General features: G+C 32.9%; 1 long non-coding RNA gene across 2 annotated transcripts; it reads left to right on the top strand.

The window, feature by feature from the left end:
- The first annotated feature begins 13 nt into the window (after nt 1–13).
- Nucleotides 14–9,422, top strand: LOC140596706 (uncharacterized). Of its 2 annotated transcripts, XR_011998608.1 has the most exons (3): nt 14–7,348; nt 7,770–7,816; nt 8,652–9,422. It is a non-coding gene; the product is annotated as an uncharacterized lncRNA (long non-coding RNA). The 2 variants fall into 2 exon arrangements; XR_011998607.1 differs by having other exon boundaries at nt 7,770–9,422.
- The last annotated feature ends 280 nt before the right edge of the window (nt 9,423–9,702 follow it).

Here is a 9,702-nt window from a genome sequence, read left to right as displayed (position 1 = left end):
CTCAATATTCTAACTACTCTTTTGTCTTTTATGCTAGCTGTTTTGAGATATATTTCATTAAGGGGAGGATTTTTCTCAAATGGGTAAAATGAGTGAATAATGTTGGAAAGCAAGGGCAAAAGTAGCAATTATTTGAAAAAATGGCCTGTAGGGTGAATTAAATAGTTATATATATATAATAAAATGATCAATGATTTTTTGGAAAGAAAATTTTTCATTTTCTGATGTATGATTCTCTGTAATCTCTATTCCTAAAAGACTACACCTATAAATGGGGCTTCTGTGCCAGCAGCCAAACACTTTAGATTTCTTTTTTTTTTTTTTTTAAACTACAGGTCACAATCCAGAGTGTAAGTGTGAATGTGTGTGTGTGTGTGTGTGTGTGAGAGAGAGAGAGAGAGAGAGAGAGAGAGATGACAGAGACAGAAACAGAGATAGAGAAAGAGAGAGAGAGAGAGAGAGAGAGAGAGAGAGAGTGAGGTGAGAAGGGGTGGAAGGAGAAAGAGAAAATATTTTGTTGCATTCCCCTATACAATGCAGTGCATCTTTGTTCTTTATTTGATTGCTATTTTATTTTCCTCCTCTCCAGTACCACATCGCTTTTTGTTTCTTTTTTTCCTCTGGGTATCTATATGTCGGCATATCTAACAACACTTCTTCACATTTGAAAGATGAGAAAATTACTAAATCCGCAAGTCCTTATATCTCATATAGCATCTGGCTTATATGGTATCTAGCAAATGAACCTAAACACCTTTAAGAGCTTAATAGTCTCTTTTTCTCCTAAATTTTAAAATTATTTCACAGTAAAACATTTTGGTATTTGGGAATGCATTTTAAGCTTCCCGTTGAAAATCACTGAATGTATATCCATCACCTCTGTATAACAAACTAAGCCAGAATGTTTTATAATTACTATTAAAATGGAAATCCCTAAGAACTAAAAATTTGAGATTTCCTTCTGTAAAACTGATTAATTAAAATTTTGATCCTGAGTTTTCCTGATTTAATTTTTTCATAAATAGACAAATAGATATTTATATGGTCTGCCAACTTCAGCTTCAGTATCTAGGGGGAAAAAGTTGTCAGACAGGCATGTAATAATCATATTGGTCAATCTAGCTTGATTGCTTTCTTCCAGCAATGGGCAGTTGTAATTTCCTATCACATTTATAGTCAGTATATTTGAGAAAGGGCAAAATAGGTTAATGAAATCATTATAATTTCATTCAAATGATATATATTTTAAAAGCTCAATTAAAGAAACAGATACCAGGGCACCACATTTTATTTTGCCTTATGGAGACCACTTTGCTGTAGTACCTTTAAAAGATACTGAAAAAAAACACATTTACCAGTGCTGAAATGAATGTGAAGTCATTATCATTACTAAACATATCCATAAAGTAAATTTATTGTGAAAAGAGATGATGTGGTTTTTTTTTGAAATTCATTTGTTCTTTCATCTATCCAATGCATGTTTTATCAAATTCTTCTCCTTTTAAGATGGCATAACTGGTTTTAAAAGAGTACTCAGAAGTTAGACTAAGCCGGAATTTAACATCATTGCTTATTATTTGTTTGTTTTTAAGCAAGGTAATAAGTTTCTTTAATGATAAGTTTCTTTGTAAGATGGACATATTGATGTTACTATCCTCATTGTAATAAGGGAAAGAAATAAATATAAAATTACAGCGACTGATATACAAGATGTTAATAAATTTTATTATCATTTTTATTGTTATTATTATGTTGCAGCCTTTAGAGCTGTGGAACAGGTAGAGTTGAATAGTATATTCCCTTCCCCTCAGCTTACTGGTGTCCAGGTAAGAAAGCAGAGAGATAATATTAATATGGTAATATTGTGTCAAGATATGACCTAAACACACTTTATCTAAATTAACTCACTTATATTGTCAATGATTGTATGAGGTGAAATTTGTGGGTGTCCCCATTGTACAGACAAAGAAATAGTATCTCCAAGTTATACAGCTAGTTAAAGCTGAGTTGGGGGGCAACTGAGTGGCTAGGGGTGCCTGAGTGGCTCAGTTGGTTAAGCGTCTGCCTTCAGCCCAGGTCATGATCTCAGGGTTGGGATGGAACCCTGCATTAGTCTCCTTGTCCAGCAGGGAGTCTGCTTCTCCCTCTCTCTCTCCTTCTGCCTCTGCCTACCACTCCTCCTGCTTGTGCTCTCTCTCTCTCTCTCTCTCTCTGTCAAATAATTAAATAAATAAATAAATAAAGTCTTTAAAAAATGCTGAGTTGGTATATGAATCTAGGCAGTCTGGATTCAGAGTCATTGTCTTTGTGTTTGTTTAATCCTTAACATTATAACTGTATGCTTCCTAATTCATACTACCTATGAACCCTTGATTCTTTGGATTAGAACAATACCTAGAAAAATCTGAGATACTTCAGAATCTTTCTATCAGTACTCTATTCATGGCTATGAAATCTCAGGTAATAACCATAATTTCTTCCCATAAAAGAAAGAGAAATGGCTGTCCCCAACCACATTCAGTGTTTTTCTTCTAGTTATAACTCAGCCATCAGGATATCGGTCTCTGCACACAAAATAACCCAAATTTCCAGAGTGAAAAGGAATTTCTCCATATTTTACAATTATTCTAACATCCCTTGCCCAAGATAAGCAAAATCCATAAGGGCATTCGGCCATGACCTTTCCCCCAAACACTACTGCTCCTTCTGGCACAAATAATCCATGTTCTTCACCCAAGTCATTTATTGCACATTTGCTCTGGACCCAGCAGCAGGAAGATAATGAGAGAAATTCAACGCTACTATCCCCACCTTCTGGAAGCTTACAACCTTTTTAAACAAATATGCAACCATAATGTATGACCTCATTATGGCATCATGAAAAAAGAATAATATCTATGTCCAAAACAAACTTGCATATATGTAAAATGGCACTTGGTTATAAATACAGTGCGTTCTGCTTATTTTAGAATTATTTTCTGCCCTCACTCAATGATAAAGAATCCAGACATTTTTCATTTCCATAGTGTGGCAGGGGAGGCATAATTCCTATTTCATCCTTATGGAGACAATGTATTTTCTGGGGAATTCCAGGTTTATGGGAGTATATTTTGACTTTAAAAGAAAATTGTTTCTCTCTTGGCAACACTTTAGACACCAAATATGTAGATTTTCTACACCAAGAAATTCTCCAATTTTCTGCAGATACCAATTACATGTCCTACAATTTATTTTAATTCCGTTACTAACTACCCAGGATCAGTATGCAGACCCCAATGATTAAAGCTTCAGACTGTCCCACCTCAAACACCAATCACAAGTAGTGGGTCCCCAGGTTACCCACATTTTTGCTGGAATTGGCTACAAATCAGAGATTCTTTTTTAAAAATAATTTATTTATTTATTTGTTTGTTTGTTTGTTTTAGAGAGAGCACACATACGCACAGGTGCCAAGGAACACTGTATATACTTTTTTTTCTTCCAAAAATATGTAGCTAAGTGCAAGAATAACATACATTTTACAAGTTTTAACTAGTCAAGCTAACAGTTTTCACAACATATCTTCTTCTAATATAATTACAAGGAAACATTTCATGTAGTGTGATTGTCACTAGAAAGATTCCAATTTAACTATAATAGCATTAGTGAGTAACAGGGCATGGAAATGAGCTGTACAAACTAGCACCATAAGGAAAAGATTTTATATCCACACTATTTAGAATGGGATCACTACTATCTTTGTGTCTCTGTGATTCCTAAGTTTCTCAGGTAAAAATAAACTTAACATAGTTAAACAAATAACATTTAAAATGAAAAATTCAAGTTTCTATTGAGTCAGAATTTGAGGCAAAGATACAATTAATGTTTCCTTTACCTACACTCTCCCCCATACACACATAACTAAAATCAATTAAGACCTATCGTCTCAATTGATAGTAAATTTCATATAGACTAAAATATGCTCATCCATTTTAAGCTATTCTTTTGTCTCAGATTTCCAGCACACTTGGTTACATACAGGTATAGATATAGATTAAGACTACATAAGGTATCTGCAATATAGGGACTTATGCAGATATGAACAAAGTGATGGAAGTAAATATTAATTGATTAATATTAATATTAATAATTAATTCTAATAACTTTTTGACGTATGACAAGGAGGTAATTCCCAAACTGGGAAACATTTTCATTATCTTTCCAACCCATGCATTCTGAGAGGTAGTTTTAATAACATATACCACTAATATAATACATTTGACTGTTTATTGATTGATTGATTTTTGTTTTATTTTATTTCTTTTTAAGTAGGCTCCACACCCAGCATGGAGCCCAACACAGGGCTGGAACTCACAACCCTGAGATCAAAACCTAAACTGAGATCAAAAGTAGGTCGCTTAACTGACTGAGCCACCCAGGTGCCCATAAGTTTGACTATAAAAAAAAAAATTAAGTATTGTTTCTCTAAATCAAACCATAATAATTGAAGGGTACTAAATTTCAGTCTGTAGTGAGCTATTAATTAAAGATGAACATATCTGTGTATTTCAACAGAGCAGAAGGTGTTGAATTTCAGGAAATTTGCAGGCCTAGGAGATATTTGCATTTTTAAAAGGAATCACAAGAAACACTATTGTATGAATTTTACACCCACGGATCTCCTAAATTTTAAAATGAAACCAATAATGTGTCTTGTTCCAAAAGTATGATTGACTTAATGTGTTGAAGTTTTTTGTTTTTAATATATATAGTTTTTCCATGACCAATTAGTTGATATACAATGGCCTGTGTCTTCTCCTACAGTATGTGATACATTTTTGGTGAACATGCACTATATTTGCTGCTTCCATAATAAATCTTCAAGTTATCTAACAGAAAGATGTTTATACAATGGGTACAGATGGTATAGACTGACAAATTTTTAGACATTACTTCTTAACACAGTGTCTTTTAACACAGCTTCTCTGGAATGTTGCATATAGGAATTCTAGTTAGAGAAAACATATGTAAACTATGTCTTATAATAAAAGGTAATTTTTTAATCTTTATATTTGTTGTTTAAAATGGGATTGCTAATGTCTCTGTTTCAGCCTTTATGCTAGTTTTATTTTTTGAGATGTAATTAACTACAATAAAGTCTAATTTATAGTTAGAATTTGGTAAGTTGTGACAATATATAAACCTGTGAAACAATTAATACAATCAGGATATTGAACCCATCTCCATAACCTACAAAAATTTGTGTCTTCCCTTGGTAATCACAGTTCCCAACCAAGCTACCTCCAATCTTTCCTAGGCAATAACTGATTTTATTTCTGACATCTTTTATTGGTTTGAATTTTCTAAAATTTTCTTTAGTTAGATCCTATAGTATATGCTTTTTTGTGTGTGTCTTATTTTTTTTAAGATTTTATTTATTCATGAGAGACACACACAGAGAGAGAGAGGCAGAGACATGAGCAGAGGGAGAAGCAGATTCCCTGGGGGGACCCTGATGTGGGACTTGATCCCAAGAACCCAGGATCATGACCTCACCCAAAGACAGATGCTCAACCGCTGAGCTACCCAAGTGCCCCTCAGTTTTAAGATATTATGAATAATAATATTATGAATATTATGAATAAAACTACAAACAATTTGCATATAAATCTTTGTATAGGTATTGCTTTTTTTTTCCTCTCAGGTATATGTCTCAGATAACACAGTAGTGTTATGTTTAACCATTCAAGGTTTAAATCTTACTATTTTTGTTTCCATTTTTCCATGTGTTCTTTGTTGCCTTTTTCTTCTCTTTAATTTATACTAATTGGATATTTTTATGAATTCACATATCACTTTTGTTCACCAATTAACTATAAATACTTATTTTAGTGATTGCAGGTTGATGGTATATATGTTTAACGTTTCAACACTTCAAGTAATATTAAACCATTTCATGTAAAGTGTGAGAACCTTATAATAGTATACTTCCATTTCTATCCTCATGGCCATTTGTTATTGTTGTCACACATTTATTTCCCCATATGTTATAAACTCCACACCACATTGTTATTATTTTTGCTTTAACGGTAAATAATCATTTTTTCCAGTTTAAAATTGTGGTAAAATATACATGATATATTAAAATTGACCATCTTGAGGGGATCCCTGGGTGTCTCAGTGGTTTAGTACCTGCCTTCGGTCCAGGGCAAGATCTCGGAGTCCTGGGATCAAGTCCTGCATCGGGCTCCCTGCAAGGAGCCTGCGTCTCCCTCTGCCTGTGTCTCTGCCTCTCTCTCTCTCACTCTCTCTCTCTGTGTGTCTGTCATGAATAAATAAATAAAATCTTAAAACACACACACATACACACCTCCCTGTTTATCTACAATGGCTGTGCAAATTTGCATTCTGATCAACAGTGCACAAGGGTTCCAATTTCCTGGAAAATATCCCATGTACAGTTGAAAAGAATGATTGTTGTTGGGTAGAGAACTCTATATATATGTTTGTTAGATGTAACTGGTTTAGTTGTGTGGTTCAAGTCCTCTATTTCCTTCTTCCCTCTCCAGAGAAATCTCTTCTGATTTTTCTAATCATTATTGAGAGTGAAGTATTAAAGCATCAAACTATTATTGCAAAACTATTTCTTTAAGGCTTCTTCCAAGAAGAAAGATTAGATTACCAAGGGAAGACAACCTTGCTTTATATATTTTGATTGTTATTAGGTATATAAATGTTTATAATTTTGTATCATGCCGTATGAACATTAATATATAATGTCCCTTAACTTTTATTACCTTTTTTTCATTTAAAGTTTATTTTTTCTAGTGTTACTATAGCCACCCTCTCCTCTTTTGGTTACTATTTGCAAGGGTTTTTTCCATCTTTTCACTTTCCACACGTTCGTGTCTTGGATCTAAAGTGAGTCTCTTATAGACAGCAGATAGTTTAACCATGTTTTAACCCATTCAGCCATTCTCTATGTTTGGATTGGAGAATTTAATCAATTTATATTTAATGTAATTACTGATAAAGACTTCTGTCATTTTGCTATTTGATTTACATCAAATATGTCTTATAGCTTTTTTGTCCCTAATTTCTTGCATTACCATATTCTTTCATGTTTAGTTGATTCTTTTAGTGAAACATTTAAAGTCCTGTCTAACCCCCTCTTGTGTGTATTCTAAAGCTATTTTCTTTGTGAATACTATGAGGATTATATTTAAAATTATACCTGAAACTATAATAATATGCTAATTTGAATTTGTCAATACTATATGAAAGCTCTGCTCCTTTATAGCTCTATCCCTATTCCTTTCAGGTGCTGATGTCACAAAATTACATCTTTATATGCTGTATATCCAAAACCGTAAGTTGATATTTTTTTAATTCACCAGTTTTTTTAAATTATGTAGAAAACAAAATGTGGAATTACAAACCAAACTTCCAATGATACTTTTAGACTAATAATAGTATTTTAAAAAGTTTTCATTTCTTATTCCTACAAAAAACAGAAAGTAAAGTTACCAACTATTGTTACAGTAATAATAGCTTTTGTAATTGCTTATATATTTATATTTCCTGAAATCCTTGTTTCTTCATACATCTTTCAGTTACCATCTATTATATTTTCCTTTTGACATTCAAGACTCTAGTATTTCTTGCAGAGCATGTGTAGTGGTAACAAATTCCCTCAGATTTTTATAAGACAAAAATCTTAATTTATGATATTTTTGAAGTACAATTTTGCTGGATATATTATTCTTGGTTTATACTTTTTCTTCTTTTAGAACTTGGAATATATCAGCTCACTTTCTTATGGCCTCCAAAATTTCTGGTGAGAAATCTGCTTATAATTTTAGTGAAGATCCCTTATATATGATAAGTCATTTTTCTTTTGTTACCTACAAGATTCTCTGGTTTTGGCTTTTGGCAGTTTGATTAAAATGGGTCTTGATGTGGGTCTTTGAGTTTATCCTGAATAGATTTGGTTGAGCCTCCTATACTGGCTTGAATAGTAATCTCCCAAAATATATATCCACTCAGAACCCATGCAGGTGACTTTATTTGAAAGTGGTGTCTTTGTAGATACAATCAAGTTAAGATGAAAACATAGTGGATTAAGGTGGAGCTTAAATCCAATATGACTGGTGTTCTCATAAGAAGAAAGAGATTCATAAACAAATCCAAAAGGAGAGCACCATGTAAAGACAAAGGCAGAGAGTGGAGTGATATATCTACAAGTCAAGTAATTTCAAGAATGGCCAGCAACCACCAGGAACAAGGAGAGAACCTCCGGTCACCACCAATCTTGTCAACACTTTAATTTGAACTTCCAATCTTCTGAATTAGGAGAAAATAAATTTTTGTTGTTTTAAGCTACCCAATTTTTAGTAGTTTGTTACAGTGGCCCTAAGAAACTAATAAAACTCCCCTTAGTCTTTAGATGCATAAGGTTGCAGCTGAATTTGGAACTTCAGTTGTAGACCTGTTGGAATGAATAAGTTTCTTTCACAAATTAGAATAGCAAATTAATGGAATCCTTATTTCCTAGTGATGAAGTTTAGGTAATGTGAGATTATATAGTGTCATGGTGTTTGAAAAATGTATGAAGAGTTTTAGGTTTATGTGGATGTAAACTCGGGGTCCTTGCTTTCTGTTGTCCTTTTAAGATACGTCAAGGGTTACTGTACAAAAAGAAGGACTTTCGAGAGACTGGAGACAAGGATAAAGAAGAAAAGATCTGAGAGCTATTTCTAAGGAGGAAAAAATGGCCTACCCCAATACTGATTCCCTCCCTTATGTTTTCCAGAAATATTTCAGGATTTCTATGAGCCATTGTCTGCTATAAGCTTATCACTCTTACTCTTCCCTAAAATACTTACTTATTATGACTATCTGATATAAATTCACCATAATATTTTAGTTTAAGGAAATAAGTTCATTTTTTATTGTATTATTATTGTCACTGTTACTATTTTCAATAACAAGCTGTCAATTTAATCGGGAGCAGATATGACTTAACACACTTGAGTAGAAAAGGTAACTCTAAGTTTCTACCAGCTATCTTGCTTTGTCTTTTTGCCAACAGAGATGTCCCAAGCAGAGATTGTTCCTTTAATCACAGTCCGTAATGGAAAGGCATATAAAGCATACAAACATATAGCTCCTGATTAAAAGTAAATGTGCTTAAAATTACTAAAAGTAATGTTTTATGCCACTGAAGTTTGGGGGCTATTTGTTACCAAAGCAAATCTATCTAAAAACAGTCTTTAAAAATAAAAATGTAACAACTTTTACAAGACTAAGTTTAATGGTTGGCAGATGATTAATGGGTAAAATGAAATTTTGTAAATTTCTTCATCTTTCACAGCTTAGATGGAATATATATTGTTGTAATTGAAATATCACAAAAAATAAAAACTAGAACTATTACCATTTAATATTTCTTTCTTAATTCTCTCTCCTATTAGTAGCCTTAAGTAACATTTATTAGATTTAGCAAATGTGTATGCATTGTAATAGGACTTTATGGAAACTCATATCATGGTTTGGAATCACTTTCCACATTTATGATTTGGAATCATTTTCCACATTCATGATTTTTCACATCCTTGTGATGCGCTCTGCGCAATAAAATATAAGGGAAATCACAGTGGATCAGTTATGCATTTAGGCCTCAAGTGTTATTGAATACTTCTGCCTATTTTCTGGAACTCCTTC

The sequence above is a fragment of the Vulpes vulpes genome, unplaced genomic scaffold, assembly GCF_048418805.1.
Source record: "Vulpes vulpes isolate BD-2025 unplaced genomic scaffold, VulVul3 Bu000000632, whole genome shotgun sequence".
Classification (NCBI taxonomy): Eukaryota; Metazoa; Chordata; class Mammalia; order Carnivora; family Canidae; genus Vulpes; species Vulpes vulpes.
Note: the sequence above shows the minus strand (reverse complement) of the source record. Positions and strands in the feature narration are given on the sequence as shown.